Genomic DNA, 15000 nt, shown 5'->3' on the forward strand with positions numbered 1-15000 from the left:
TAAAATTCACAAGCAACTCAATGACCAATTTACTTTCTTTTCAAGTTTACTGGAGGGAAGGTCCATTAATTGAGGATGAATATAAAATTATGACATGATTCCATAAGAAAAATGTCAGCAACACTAAAGTTGAGAATGCTAAGTGTCACAATAATTCATAATTTTAAGCTTTAGGCCATATGATGGCCCCTCATGTCCACGTGGTTCCCTCTTATACTACCTAAGGGACGTTTTAGATGTAAAGTTAAGAACATAATCAGAATTGCTCCGAGTCTTGAGTTAGGGGGAGAAAACACTTTGTCAAAGGTTTAATTCTCTGTTTTACATTAATATTTATTCCAAGTTATCTTTGCCTCTTTCAATTAAGGGAAAAATTGGTTTATGAAAAATATTTGGATTAACAGAGAAAAATTAATTTTCAATGTCTCTTGATGAGCATTGCAAGGGGAAGCTTAGGAGAAAACAGACTTTTTTGTTTTTTATCTTTAATTTTTTATAATGCCTTTCATTTATTTATTTAGTACAAATGGTAGAAACATCATAATCCCTTCTCCATATCTCCCTTCTCTGATACCACTCAGTAATATCTTTCTCTTTCTGCTTTTGAGGTTCTCACTACTTCAGCTCTGTATGTCTCTACTCCATCCTTTCCAATGCTATATCCTCCGGTTTTCTCTCCAATTCAGAGACACCTTCTTACTATACAAATAGCTCAGGGTATGGCTAAGCCCTTCACTCAATACCTTTATTACTTCAGTGACCTTTGGGAGCCACATTCTCACCAAGTTCTAGTTGACTAATTCATTCAAGAAATATCCTTGCCTTACAAAGGTAATTACTTTAAAGTGGGATGGGGTGAAATCAGTAGAGGCTTTCCATAATATTAAGAAGGCAAAAAGAGTTTCACCTATAAAATGGGAAAAATGGAGACTCAAAGAATGAAATAAAACCATTGCTAGTGGTGGTTGGGATGATAATGGACAGAGCCACTTATCTTTTATTTGAAATTTTTGAGGTGGTTGAGTTTTGTTTTGTTTTAACTAGGTGGACCATTTGACTTCTAGGATCTCCTCCTACCCCAAGATTCTGTGATTTGGTAATTCTGTATTCCAGAGTAATGTATGACTATCCTCTAAGACATTAGTACAGATGATTGTGAACCACACAATCCAGGGCAGAGTCTATGGCCATTATGAGTTGATAGAATGATAGAGTAGCCCAAAAATGTAATGAATTCATACGATGCTTGGACAGGTATTTAGAAAATATAGGTTATGATAATGCAATTTCATGTTCTGATCCGACCACACATGGAGTATTGTGTATAAATCTCAAGCATACATTTTAAGATGACTTTGACAAGTTCAGCCTTATCTAGAGAAGGAATATGGCCAATGAAGTACCACTCTCTGAGAATAAGATCAACACTACACATGACATAAGACCAACCAGCTACAAGAATCCTAATTATAAGCAATCTCTTCTCCAATAGGATTTGGCCATGCATAACTGATGAGATTAAGCTACATCCCTGTAAGTCACTGGGAAGCTGCCAACCTCAATGGTAAAACAATAGGTACTCTTTACAAAAGTACACAGAAATGAAGGATTCTGGGATGACCAGTGCTAGCTTATATACAAAGGGAATGAGGAGGTGGAGAAAGAGTATTAGAGATTAGAATTCTTCATTATTTCATCCATTTTAGTCCATGGAGATTCAGACCCAAGAGGTAACTGGTGTGATAGAGAGGAAAGAACAGGAGACTTGGAATCAGAGAACTTGACTTCAAATCCAGGTTCTGAAATTACCATGTGAATAATAAGTCAATTCCTCTTAGTCCCATTTTTCTCTTCTGTAGGATGTGATCAACATAAGGAATATCTTTGATTCTAAAGAAGCAATGATAGAACATGCTTTATGCATCCTAACCAAGAGGTGATGGATTTAGGATACATAATGAGACCAATTAAAAAATGCAAACATAGCCAATTAGGGAATTTTTTATGCTTAACTATACATATTTTTTCTTTTATTTTTTATTAGACAGAGGGTGGAGATGAGAGAAAATAGATTTCTGTTCATTTAAAAGAATTTTAAAATGTGAGGGTTAAGCTAAAGCATGTCTAAGGCACAGCCTGGCTATAAATCTATTATGTTATAATTTCATATCTCCAGGTAATCAGTCCCCAGGTCTTTAGTCAGCAACTACTTGATAGATTTGACACACAACAACAATCTAGACAGAAAGTCTTTAAACAGGCAGCTCTTTAGAGTAGAGTAGAGGTAATTCATCAAATTTTTAATAGCTTGATAGAAAAATTCCTGAAGGACATGCAACTCTGTTCTAGTGATGCTATTCAGTGAGCTATCTTCTTATCTGGAATTTGGTTTCCTGAGCAGTAATTGTAGTAAAGATAGATGGAACTAACTAGTTGAACTTTGGAGGGTAGAGGAAGTATGATGCAATAGAATGGAGAATGAAGTTGTTATTGGAGGACTTGGATTCAAATCCTGCCTCTGACACATACTGATAATGTGGTTATTGGCAATTCACTCTAAACCTTGGTTTCCTTATCTTTAAAATGGGGGAGATGGGGTATTATCCCCTATATCACTTACTTCTTGTATTAAAAGGAATAATATATGCAAAGCATTTCGTAAACATTAGTGCATTATGAAAAGTTTAATGACAAATACAATTATTGTTGATGATGATAAAGATGATGATGATTATTCTAAAGACCTTTTTCCCCTAGCTATTGAGGTATTGACTTTCTGGTATACAGTGGTCTCATGTGAGTGAGAGCAAACTGAGGTAATTTCTTTGATTAGACCATTGGCTCTAATCCTATCATCTGCTTGTAATACCAAACAGTTGTTTTCTATTCTTTAAATTATAATTTATTCATTCCTTTTGTTTTGACATCATCATCATTTTCTACTTTCATGTACCACCCCTATCCAACAAATCATCCATTGTAACAAAAAATCAAAAAATGGAGAAAAAAAATACAGTGAAACCAGCAATCAACAGAATGTACATGATTCCTCATCCATATCCCCCATCAAAAAACAGAGAGAGCTTCAGATACTTCAGGGGAGCTCTTGTGTTTCCTCTGAACCTTCCCTTCTCCAAGGGAAAAAAAGGGGAAAGATAGATTTACTCGTCTCTTCTTCAGGGTCAAGTTGTGGCACTATAATTACATAACATGCAATTGCAGGTTTTTGCTCTTTCCATTTGTGTTGTAGTCCTTGTGTATATTGTGTCCTGGCTGTACTTGTTTCATGTTGCATCAGTTCACTTAAGTCTTCTGGTACTTCTCAGAATACTTCATATTCATTTCTTATAGCATAGAAATGGCATTCACGTCCCACCTTTTGTTTAGCCAGTTTCCAATCAATGGACGTTGATTTTATTTGCAGGACTTTATTATCACCAAAATGACTGTATTTCTTTGACCTCAGCCAGCTGTATTTAATGACGCTCCCCAAAACTGTGAAGCAATCCAAGCAATAGATTGTCTTAGTATCCAGTGATCGCTTTAATATTAATGTTCTCTATATCAAACTGCCTACTACCTTGAAAAGAAATGGAGGAAGGGAGAAAAATTTGGAATTCAAAAACTGGTAAAAAATGAATATTAAAATTTTCTTGACATGTAATTGGGAGGGGGATGAAATACTATTTTTAAAAAATGTTAATGTTCTGTACCTGGCTCCATATCTACCTTTTCCCTGCTTCTCTGGTTCTTAAGGGCTTCTCACTGATAATTATGAACACTTTTGTTTCAGACTCTCTGCCTTGACTATGTATTTCCCACTTTTCCAGGGTGATTGTAAGAATAATGGAATCATAGATTTAAAGATGGAAGGGATCTTAGAGATTTCATAGATCCTTTTGGAGGTCCAATAAAACCTATGGCTCTCTTTTCAGAATCATGTTTGTTAATACATGAAATAAAATACATCAGGTGTCAAATGAAACTAATTATGTTGGCAGTATAAAAATATTTGCTAAAACCACATTTTACAGACACCCCCCCCCCTCAGTTTAAGAACCATTTCACGTAGTCCATCCCTCTCATTTTACAGATAAAGAAACCAAGGCTTGGAGAGTTCAGTTTTCCAATGTTATATAGCCTGAAAATGTCCAACGCTGAATCTGAACCTCAGATGGCTCTGAATTTTTCAAACATTTGCCGACAGCAAAGCACCATTTAAATGTCAGATTCGATTACCTACCTTTTGTTACCTCTGTTCTTTTGTTTTCTGTTGGCCTACCTGGCCTACCTTTTCCAAAGCTTAAGAACAGAGTACTCTTTGGTACATAGCAAAAGTAAAAGAGATGTTTCCATTGAAGGAACGGAGGATCTTCCCTTGGAGAAGGGAAGGTTCAGAGGAGACATGAGAGCTCCCTTGAAATATCTTTCATATTAGGGATTCCCTTTGTTCTGCTACCTCAAAGGTTGGGACTAAGAGCATGGGAGGGAGGAAGAAATTGCTTAATTATAAGAGAAAGCTTTCTAATAGTAAAAATGTCCAAAAACCAAACAGACAAAGAGTAAAAGAGAGCTCAGTCCTGACTGTCAGGCTACTGGGGAAGAATTCTCCCTCTCTCCCCAGACAATTACTCTATGGTCTTACCTGGTCTTAGAGGGAGACAAGGATACCCCAGGGTACATTAAAGAGAGCTTTGTAACACAACAGTTTAAACCCACGCTTTTTAATAACATAACATTCCACAATGTATAGCAACTAAGACAAATGCCAAATACTGACCCCTGGATTTATGATTTCTAGCTATGTGATTGATCTTGATCAAGATACTTCCTCTCTCTCATCCTAAGTTCCCTCATTTTTAAAAATAAATGTTAGGTTAGAAGAACTCAAAATTCCCTTCCAAATCTAAAATCTATGATTCTAAGATGGGTAAAACTATACAAAACTGGACTGGCAAAAGTCTATATGAAAAAAAAAGATATAGGGGTCTTGGTGAACTTGCATGCTCAATATGTTGACATTTACAATATGGCCACTATAAAAATATATATAATTTTAGTCTCCATTAAGAGAGATGCTGTGTCCAAAACTGGGTGGTTGATGTTGCCACTGCCTTCGGTCACAGTCAAGCGACACAGTAAATGTTTTGTCCAATTCTGTGTCCTGTGTTTCAGAAAGAACATTAACAATCTGAAAGTTCTCCAAAGGGAGGGCAAATGAGACTCTAGCAAGGTTTCTTAAACTGTTGTTTAACAACACAATCGAATATGGGGTCATATAATTGAATGTGGGAGTCATGAAATTATGATTTATTACCAGTAAATGTTTGATTTGTATACCTGTTTTATATACTTATATACCTGGAATTGTGTAAAAATTTCTTGGGCATAAAACATTAGTGTGTAGAAAAAAGTTTAAAAAGGCTTGCTGTATAGACTATGCTATATGATGATTAGCCATCATATTTTCTGGGGATATTTAACCTGTGACTGGGGAAAATGAACAAGAGCTCTTTTTAAATATTTAAAAGGTTTTCAGGTAAAAGAGGGGTTAAAACTCATCCTTCTTGATCTTTAATGGTAAAACGAGACCTTATGGGTACAAGATAAGGGAGACAGAATTTGGTTTGATAAAAGGATAAACAACTTCTAAATAAATTACTGCTTAAAAGCAGACTTGACTGCCTTCACAGGTGGTGAGCTTCTCATCTTATAGATGTTCAATAGGAGAATAGAATGATAACCAGCCCAACCTTACCATCAAGGGTATTACATCAGAGATTCTTATTCAGATTTGAGATGAACTAAGTAAATCTAACTCATCTTGCTTATTTCCTTCGAGACCCAGAGAGTCATTTTATCTCCCTAAATCTCAGTTGCCTTCTATGTCAATAAGAGGCTTGAACTCAATACCCTCTTGAAGCTTTTTCTAGCTGGCCCCCGGTCTAGGATTCTGTTAATCCTATGAACTCTGACCTATCTCCCATCTCTGAGATTCAGTGCTTTAAGGACCCAGCATCACAGCTGATCAATTTTTCCATTTTGGGAAGACTTTTGAAGTCATTAAACAAGATTCCCTAAGGTCATCATAATCTCCTGTCAGCAGAGACTCCATTGCAGGTATGATTTCCTGCTCTCCCTCAACATCAAGGGAGCAGTTGTACTAGTCCTAATGAGAGTCATCAATCATCCCAACTTCAGCCCTAAGGCCTTGAAAATTAAAACCCATAAATCTGGGCCCCAGCTGCCAGGGAAAACAGACCTTGGCTATTGCTTTGTAGCAATGATGTTAATGCTTTAACTAAACCCCTGGAATCTGTGTTTGGGGGATTCTTTTAACTCCACTCAAAGAGGAGAAATGCAGCCTGGGAAGTTTATGTAAATTAGCCTTCCCAAAATGGGCAAAGTCTTGCAAGGAACCAGCTGTTCAGCCTTCCTTTCCTCTGGGATGGGATTTCCATTTTTCATATTGGATATATGAGAAATTAGAGATAGCCCGGGTATTGGGGAAAGGGTGATGAACCAGGAGTGAAGAGACAAAAATTCTAATCCTAGCTCTGCTAATTTATAACTGTATGACCTTAAGGAATTCACTTCCCCTCTGTTCATTAGTTTATTGATCTGTAACACAGTATCTGCTACCCCTTAAGCATTTAATATGTTTGTTGATTGGTTGATTAAAATATTAAATCCAGGACCTTGGATAATGTCAAGTCTCTTCCTTCTCCAAAATGGCTAAATTCTCTTTGACTAAATAATTCTCTGTCAAGAATACAGAAGGATTCATCCCACCCCTGGGAGGGAGATGGGACCCAATGATATCCAAGGCTCTGTCCAATTCTAATGTTTATATGGTGAATTTTAGCACGCCAAGTTCTTTCTCATCCATTATTTCCACAGAATGTAAGCTCCTTAAGGGCAAGGACCATCTCAATTTTGTATTTACCTATTTATTCATCACCTCACACAGTGCCTGACAGAGAGTAGCTGCCTGCAAAAGATGCATTGATGGATCTCCAGAGCCTAGTACAGTGCCTGGCACATAGGAGCTTCATAAATGTGTGTTGATTTATTTATTGATCTCCAATGCCTAGCACTGTGCCTGGCAATAAGAGCTTCATAAAGGAGGTGTGGAGTGATTCGATCTTCAACTGCTTAACCAACGTGTTCATTGATGTATTCCTTTCAATGCCTAGCCCGGTGCCTGGCACATAGGAGTTTCATAAATGTATGTTCATTAATTTATTGATCTCCAATGCCTAGCACAGTGCCCGGCACATAGTGGATACTTAATGAACACTTGTTGAATTCTTTCATTTCCTCATCGTATTTACCTGTGAGATTACAGTAACCTGGAAAAGAAAACACTGGTGGGAGTGAGCAGATGAGAGGTCACTTTGAGCTCTCTAATAATGGGGAATCCTCTTGTTCACCAGCTGGCTCATTACTCATATAAAGATGCCCTCGTCCTCCCCATTCCCAGAATGTACTTCCTTCTTTCCTCCACCCCAAGGATCCTTTTCTTTAAGGTATAACTCAGTTACCGGCTTCTATGTGAAACTCTTTCTGCTCCCTCCCACCCCATATGTCCTTTCTCCCAAATTACTATGTATATAACTACTTTACAAATATATTTGTGTTTATTCATTTTATCTGCATCCTGTATGTATATATGAATATAAATTTTATATATTGTTTGTATTTGTCTCTCTGATTAGACTGTAAGCTCTTTGTGAGTAGAGACTGTACTTTCTATTTTTTGACCTAGTAGATGTTTTATAATCGCTACTAGTTTGTTGATCAATTAGATTTAGCTTAGAATACTTTTACAACATTTTGGGGGATGTCATCATCTGCCGTGTGCTGCAGCTGGCTGATGTCTGCCATTATCTTCCATTGTTCTCTTTTGTTTATTTTCAGTAAGTTTTTATTGGTGTCTGTTGTTTTTTTTTCTGAGTATCACTCGCTTCCCCTGCCCTAAACCACTCTAAATAACTAGTAGTGTTTCTATTATTATTATTATTATTTTCTGCTGAGGAAATTGTGGTTAAGTGACTTTCCCAGGGTCACACTCCTGGGAAGTGTTAAGTGTCTGAGACCAGATTTGAACTCAGGTCCTCCTCTGCTCTATCCAGTGTACCACCTAGCCGCCCCTACTAGTAGTGTTTTTAGACAGAAAGGGGGTAAAATAAGTAAACTGTTTAATACATTAATGAAAAAAAGAGAAGGATGGAAGGGAAGAAGAGAGGGAAGAGAAAGACACACAGAGAGACAGAGACAGAAAGAGAAGGAAAAAGAAGAGGGAAGAAGGAAAAGGAGAAGGGAAGGAGGAGAAGAAATGTGGGAAAGAGAGGGAAGAAAAAGAGAGGGGTGGGGGAAGAATGTTCAGTAATTGTGTGCCTCCCACCTCTGCAAAGACTTGGGAGACACATTATCCTCTTACATCTCTTCTGAGCCATGTTTGTAATTTTGTAACATTAACTTTTAATATTTCAATAGTGACTTCCATTTACATTATTTTCAACACATCTTTTTTTTTTTTACTGTGTACATCACTCTGCATCAGTTCTTGTAGATCTCTCCGTGTTTCTCTGTATTTGTCATATTTGTTATTTCCTACAGTTTAGTCATATTCCATCACATTCATGTACCAACATTTGTTTAGCCATTCTCTAATCAATGAATGTCTACTTTGTGTCTGATTCTTTGCTATTGGAAAAAAAAAAGTGCTGCTATAAGTGTTTTGATGGATATGGGAACTTTCTTCTTATTATAACTGACTTCCTTGGGATACAAGCCTAATAGTGGAATTTCTTGTTCAAAGGATAGCAACATTTTTTACTTTTTAGTGTCCTAATTCCAAATTGTTTTCCCCAATTATTGTTCATTTCACAGCTCCAACCAACAATGTCTTAGTGTGCCTATCATTCCATAATCCAAGATCGATGCCATTTTTTGTCATCTTCATCAATTTTCAGAGAGTATTTCAAGTTACTCTTATTATTAGTGATTTATACCATTCTCTCATGTGGTATGAAAACTTTGTCATTCTCTTGAAAACTGGTTTCATATCCTTTGGCCATTTTTCTGTTGGGGAATAACTATTAGTCCTATGTAAATCTGTTATCTGTTTTCATCTGTTTTAGATCTATTTAATACAAAGGTGTTATGTTTTATTTTATTTTTCTTATTTGACAGCTCCCTTTCTTATGCTGGAAGTATTCATGTGTGGAAGGTTTTCAGTTTCCAAGTTCCTAAATGTCTTAAAGAAAATTCAAGTATTTCTTTTGCACAGATATAAAGGAAACACAGTCACTGACTTATCAAGGCCCAGCTTTGAATATAAAAAGTATCTGGGGTTTACCCATTCTACTCATTTGATTACAACATTTACAGTTAGTTAGACTCCCAGTTAGAGAAACTTCTAAACTTGAGGACCAGTATCATGTGCAAAGTAAACATCCAGGAGGCAGTTCCTATGGAAAAAGAACATTCATCTGCTTGCAAACTTTCTCATATCTACTCTGCTTCTCTCCCTCTCTTTTTCCCTTTCTTCCTCAGCCTTATCTCTCTCCACCTTTTTCTCTTTTCCTCTTTTTTTTCCTTCTCCCCACTTTTGTCTCCCTTCCATCTTTTCCCCCCTCTTTTCTTTCAAACTCCACTTTCTCTTTCCCCCTTTTTCTTTCTCTCCTTTTCTCTCTTCCATTTATCTCTCTTTTTCATATTATATCTTACTTCCTCCCCACTATCTCCCTCCTTTCTCTTTCTCTCTTCTCCTACCTTTTTCTTCTCCCACCCCTCTCTTCTTCTTCCCTCTCTTTCCCACATTTCTTCTCTTCCTTCTTCCCTTCTCCTTTTCCTTCTTCCCTCTTCTTTTTCCTTCTCTTTCTGTCTCTGTCTCTGTGTGTCTTTCTCTTCCCTCTCTTCTTCCCTTCCATCCCTCTCTTTTTTTTCTTCCTCTCCTTCCTCTTCCTCTCCCCTACCTCTCATCCCCTCCTGCCTTCTCCCATTTTTTTCCTCTTTGATTTGACTTTACCTTTCAGTGCTCTGGGCAACTCCTTAAGACTATCCATTGTGGGGCAGATACAGAAGCTCTCTTTGCTGATGAAACCAAAAATTCAATAAAAACAAAAATAACTCATTAATGGAGAATTTTAAGATTTACAAAATGGTTTCTTCCCAATGGACTTGTGAATTAATTGATATATAGTTATCATTATCTTTATATATAAGGAAACTAAGACAGATGAATAATCAGTGATCATTATAGTCAATAATCATTTATAACAGTGAGTGTTTTCATATTTTATGTTTATATAGTGACTATTTTACATGTGTTATCTCATTTGATCCTCACAACAAATCCAAGAGGTAAGTACTCTTATTATCCCTCTTTTCCCTATTTCTCCCTATATTTTCTCCTATATTTCCCTATTTTTCAAATAAGAAAATTGAGGCAAACAGGGGTCAAGTGACTTTCCAAGGATTCCCTGCTAATAAATCTCTGAGACTGGAGTTGAACTCAGGCTTTCCTTGTTCAGGGCTCTTATGTATTGTCCCCCAAGCAGGCTCTAGCCCAGTGTCAGGACAAGTATGACTGAGAAATTTCACTTGTAAGAAAGAAGTTGTGGGAAAATCTGTATATGGTAAAAACCCCAAACAGAAGCTTCAGAAAGAATAGTGGAATAATAGAATGTATCGACAAACGGTCATAAATGTCCTGCTGGACTTGGAATCTAGAAAGCTTCTAATCTCCTCTCTGATGTTCACTGACTTAGGATCATGGGACAGGCCATCTCACCTTTCTTAGCTTCAGTTTACTCATCTGCAAAACAGAGCTGATGATGATGCTTCTTCCTTTACCTTAGGTATAAGGAAAGAGCCCTGTAGGTCTTACTGTGCTTTAGGGTATTAATAATAATACAATAATTATGAGTTAATTATTTGTAAAGCACTTTAAGGTTCACAAAATGTTTTCCAAATATTTAGCCACAACCTTGTGAGAGTATCCCTCTTTTATAAATGGGGAAACCAAAGTTTATAAAGGTTACATGACTTGCCTATGTGAATAGTATTAAACTGAAACCTTCCAAATTACTGGTCAAACATTTTATCCACTGCACCCTATCACATAAATGTGGGGCTGACAGAAACTTGAGAAATCATTAAATCAAATCCAGTTTATCATTTTACAATTGGAGAAACTGAGGTCCAGAAAGATGAAGGAACTCGCCTAAGTTCAGACAGGGATTAAGAAGCATTCTTTGAACCCAGGCTCTTTGATTCTAAATGTTGTATTCTTTCTTCTCAGCAATCATGTCCTGCTCTAGTTTTTTTTCCCCTTTCAAGGCTAAATACATCACACATATAAAGACACACACATCCCGGCTTCTTCAAATCCTAGGCTACATTTCTGTGACTTCAGTGCTGGTTTCTTTCCAGAAATCTCTTGAATGTCTTTATTCCCATGGTAACTCTGCTGACATGCCTTATGAATCTGCTTAGGGCCCTGACATGTAATCTCCTTGAAGTTTTAGACGACTTGTTGAATTTAGATAAATAGATGCATAGAATATGCATAGATAGAAGGATAGAGAGAGGGAGGGAGTGAAAGAAGGAATGAGGGAAAGAAGAAGGGAAAGGAGAGACAGAGGGAGGGAGAAAGGAAGGGAGGAGAGAGGAAAGGGGGAGAGAGAGAAAGAGAGAGAGATAATGAGTAGAAATATTGGTGGATAGGTATATATGGATGGATAGCTAGGTAGGTAGATCAATAGATTATGGAAAGATATATATATATATATATATATATATATATATATGAGAGAGATGGATGGATGGCAGAGAAATATATATATATATATATATATATATATATATATGATAGATAGGTAGATCCATAGATTGTGGAAAGATTGAGAAAGACATGGATGGGTTGACTGTAGTGATAAATAGTTGATAAGTAGATAGATGGATGGATAGCTATGTAGATAAATCAACATATGAAAAGATAGAGATGGGTGGATGGATGGATGGATGCATAGTAGAGATAAGTAGATGATTGATTGGTTATGGATAGATAGGGAAAGAGAAAAAGATGACTGGGTGGATGCTAGAGATAAATGATAGATGGTAGGTATATAGATGAGAGATAGCTAGGTATGTAGATAGATTCATAGATTATGGAAAGATTGAGAAAGATATGGTTGAGATAGATTATGGAGAGAGGAGAGAGGGAGGAAGACGAGGGGAATGGAAAAGAAGGGAAAAGGGAGGGAGGGAGGATAGATGTGGATAGGTAAATGGCAGAGATGAATAGATGAAAGGTAGGTAGACAGATCATCTGTTAAGCACTTCATCATTTGTCAGGCACAATTACAAATACGAGTAAGTAAGATGGTCCCTGCCCTCAAGAAACTTAGAATGGGGAGGATAGCACGTAAAAGGGAATGGGAAAACAAGAAGGAATTGGTAGAATTGAGACTGGTAGAATTTGGAGATGTCTAAGAAGTTTGAGGTCAAAACCTGGATCTGACAAGATGGGATGAAAAGTCTCCAATCAGTCCAATGTGGTTCTGAGAGCAGAATTCAAGGTTCTTTGAATTTTACCACATCATTTTGAAATTCCCCAGAAATCTTTTGCCCACCACCTTTTACATGTTGGGTTTTCCCATTAGAATGGAAGCCCCTTGAGATCAAGAGGTATTCTACTTTCTTGTATTTGTATCTCTAGCACTTAGCATTATTTCTGGTTTGGAATAAATGCTTAATGATAGCATAATATATTATAGAACATATATATTACATAGCATATATTCATGCACACACACAAATACATATACACATGCATATCCATCTATCTTAGGTATATGATTTCCTGTTTTACTTATAGACTTATCTCCTTCCCCTTCCATGTTCTTCCTTTTTGCATAGCTTGGAAAGGGAAACCAATTTCTTCCCTTCTTGCACTTTGAAACTGATGGCTCTTGAAGACAAACATCCCTTTGCGCTCAAGCACAAGGTCTGGTACATAGTAGAAAATTAATAAATGTTTGTTGTTTGTTTGGAAGCTACTGAAGACCCTATAAATATTCACGGAATGGACACTGGCAAACTTTTACAATTGCTACACGTGGCAGTTCCAATAATGACTGTTGAAATCACTCACATCACCCTCTGGGTCTAAGGGAAGAGGCAACATTCTTATATTTTTGACCTAGCAGACAAACACTGAAATCCATACGTTCTTCTATAAAGAATTCTGGACTTGAAGTCAAGAGACTTTAGTTTAAAGATCATGTGACATCATGGGAATCACATATCAAACCCGGCTTCAAATCCCAGCAGAACATAAACAAAGTGAGACAAATAAGGCTTTGCCCCATGCAAGTGGATTTTTGGACCCAAACTATGATTTCACTCTTTTGTGTAACTCCCTTCAATTAAAGAAACTCCCTGTACCAATGGAGAACAGCACATGCTCTATAACTTGGTGTGTTAAGAATTGTCAAAATGCCCCAGAGGCACTGAGAGAGCATATGCTTGTCTCAACTTTGGAGAATGATGGAGGAAGTCAGAACCAGGGACTCTCCTTTGTTCTTACATCCCCACTGCCTCTTACAGTACCATACATACAGTTGGTGCTTAATAAATGCTTGTTGATAGATGTCTTTCTTCTAGGGGCTTTATTTCCATCTCTCTGGACACCTAAGCAGAGACTGAGGAGGAGGATCCAGGTACCTGAGTCTGGGGGAAGGTAGGCGAAGCATGGGGTTAGTCTGTTCCCTATGAACAGACCCCAGCCTGGCCTTTTCTAACAGGCACTCCCTCAAATACACTTGAGGGGTGGTTTTCTGCCTCTTCATACATATTCAAAAATTCTTAATTATGATTGGAACTTTGGTTCTCTTGGAGGAATAGCTTATAATAGCCAGAAAGCAGGGAAAGGATCTTGGATCTGGATTTGAGGGTTTTTTTTTTTCCAAATTCTGATACTTATTAACAATATTAACTTAAACAGGTCATTGAATTTATCCTGTCTTCAGTTTCCTCATGGAATTAAGGAAATCCAGATGTTTTCAAGATTCTAGGTCAATGATGCCCATGATTTTTGTAACTTTGAATAAGTCACATTGCCTCTCTTTGAGATTTAGTTTCCCTATATGTAAAATTAAGAGGTTGGACTAGGTGGCCTTTCATAACTGTAGAATTTTAATTACTTTTACTTTGAGCAAACCACTAAATTATTATATGACTCGGTTTCCAGATCTGCACAATAAGAGGCTTAGCCTAGATAGTTCTGATAAGCTCCAAGTCTGGAGTGTTTGGAACCTGGACAAAATTTGTTGTGACTTTCGGAGTTTCATGAATTATATAGGATTCAAGCCCAACACAATAGGCAAACAGGAGCTAATGTACAAATAGCTTTTGACCAACTAACTGGTGAAGGTCAGTATGGAGAGAATTCAGAACATATTATTTATTATCCCATAACAGTGTATGAGCAAATTTCTAAGGCTGCATTAAAAGCTTGGAGGTCTCTCCCTGGACAGAAGGATGGAAGTAAAGCCTTTACAAAAATAGAGCAAGGTCCCAATGAACTTTTGCAGATTTTGTGGGACGTTTGCAAATAGCTGTAATAAGAACCATTGGAGATAATGCTGCCACAGAAATAATGACCAGACATCTGGCTAAGGAAAATGCCAATGAGGTTTGCAAAAGAATTATATGGGGACTAGACAAAGATGCTCCTTTAGAGGAGATCATAAGACGCTGCACCACATGTGGGCTGTTTGACTGGGACAAGGCACTTCCCCTCTCTGTGCCTCTGTTTCCCTAACTATAAAATTAGAAGGATGGACTTTGAAGTTGAACTTCTGAGGACTCTTTGTTAAGGAAATGAACTCCTAAGGCTAGATTTATCAGGAACAAGCCTTTACTATAATATTGTAGGGAAGAGAGATCCCAGGTCAGAATTTAGAAGGGATGTTCTCTCTGCAGAGA

The 15000-nt window shown here is 37.2% G+C and overlaps 1 long non-coding RNA gene across 2 annotated transcripts in view; it reads right to left on the bottom strand.

Annotated features, from left to right (window-relative positions):
- Window positions 1–2561: 2561 nt before the first annotated feature.
- LOC116419670 overlaps window positions 2562–15000 on the bottom strand; it is a 33932-nt gene continuing 21493 nt past the window's right edge. Inside the window, exons 2-3 of one of the 2 annotated variants that reach the window (XR_004229945.1) lie at window positions 10037–10101; window positions 2562–3495 (exon numbers count right to left, since the gene is read on the bottom strand). This is a non-coding gene — a long non-coding RNA (uncharacterized LOC116419670). Of the gene's footprint in view, window positions 3496–9251; window positions 9477–10036; window positions 10102–15000 lie in introns of those variants that run through there. The other variant, XR_004229944.1, reaches the window with a different exon arrangement.

The sequence above is a fragment of the Sarcophilus harrisii genome, chromosome 5, assembly GCF_902635505.1.
Source record: "Sarcophilus harrisii chromosome 5, mSarHar1.11, whole genome shotgun sequence".
Lineage (NCBI taxonomy): Eukaryota > Metazoa > Chordata > Mammalia > Dasyuromorphia > Dasyuridae > Sarcophilus > Sarcophilus harrisii.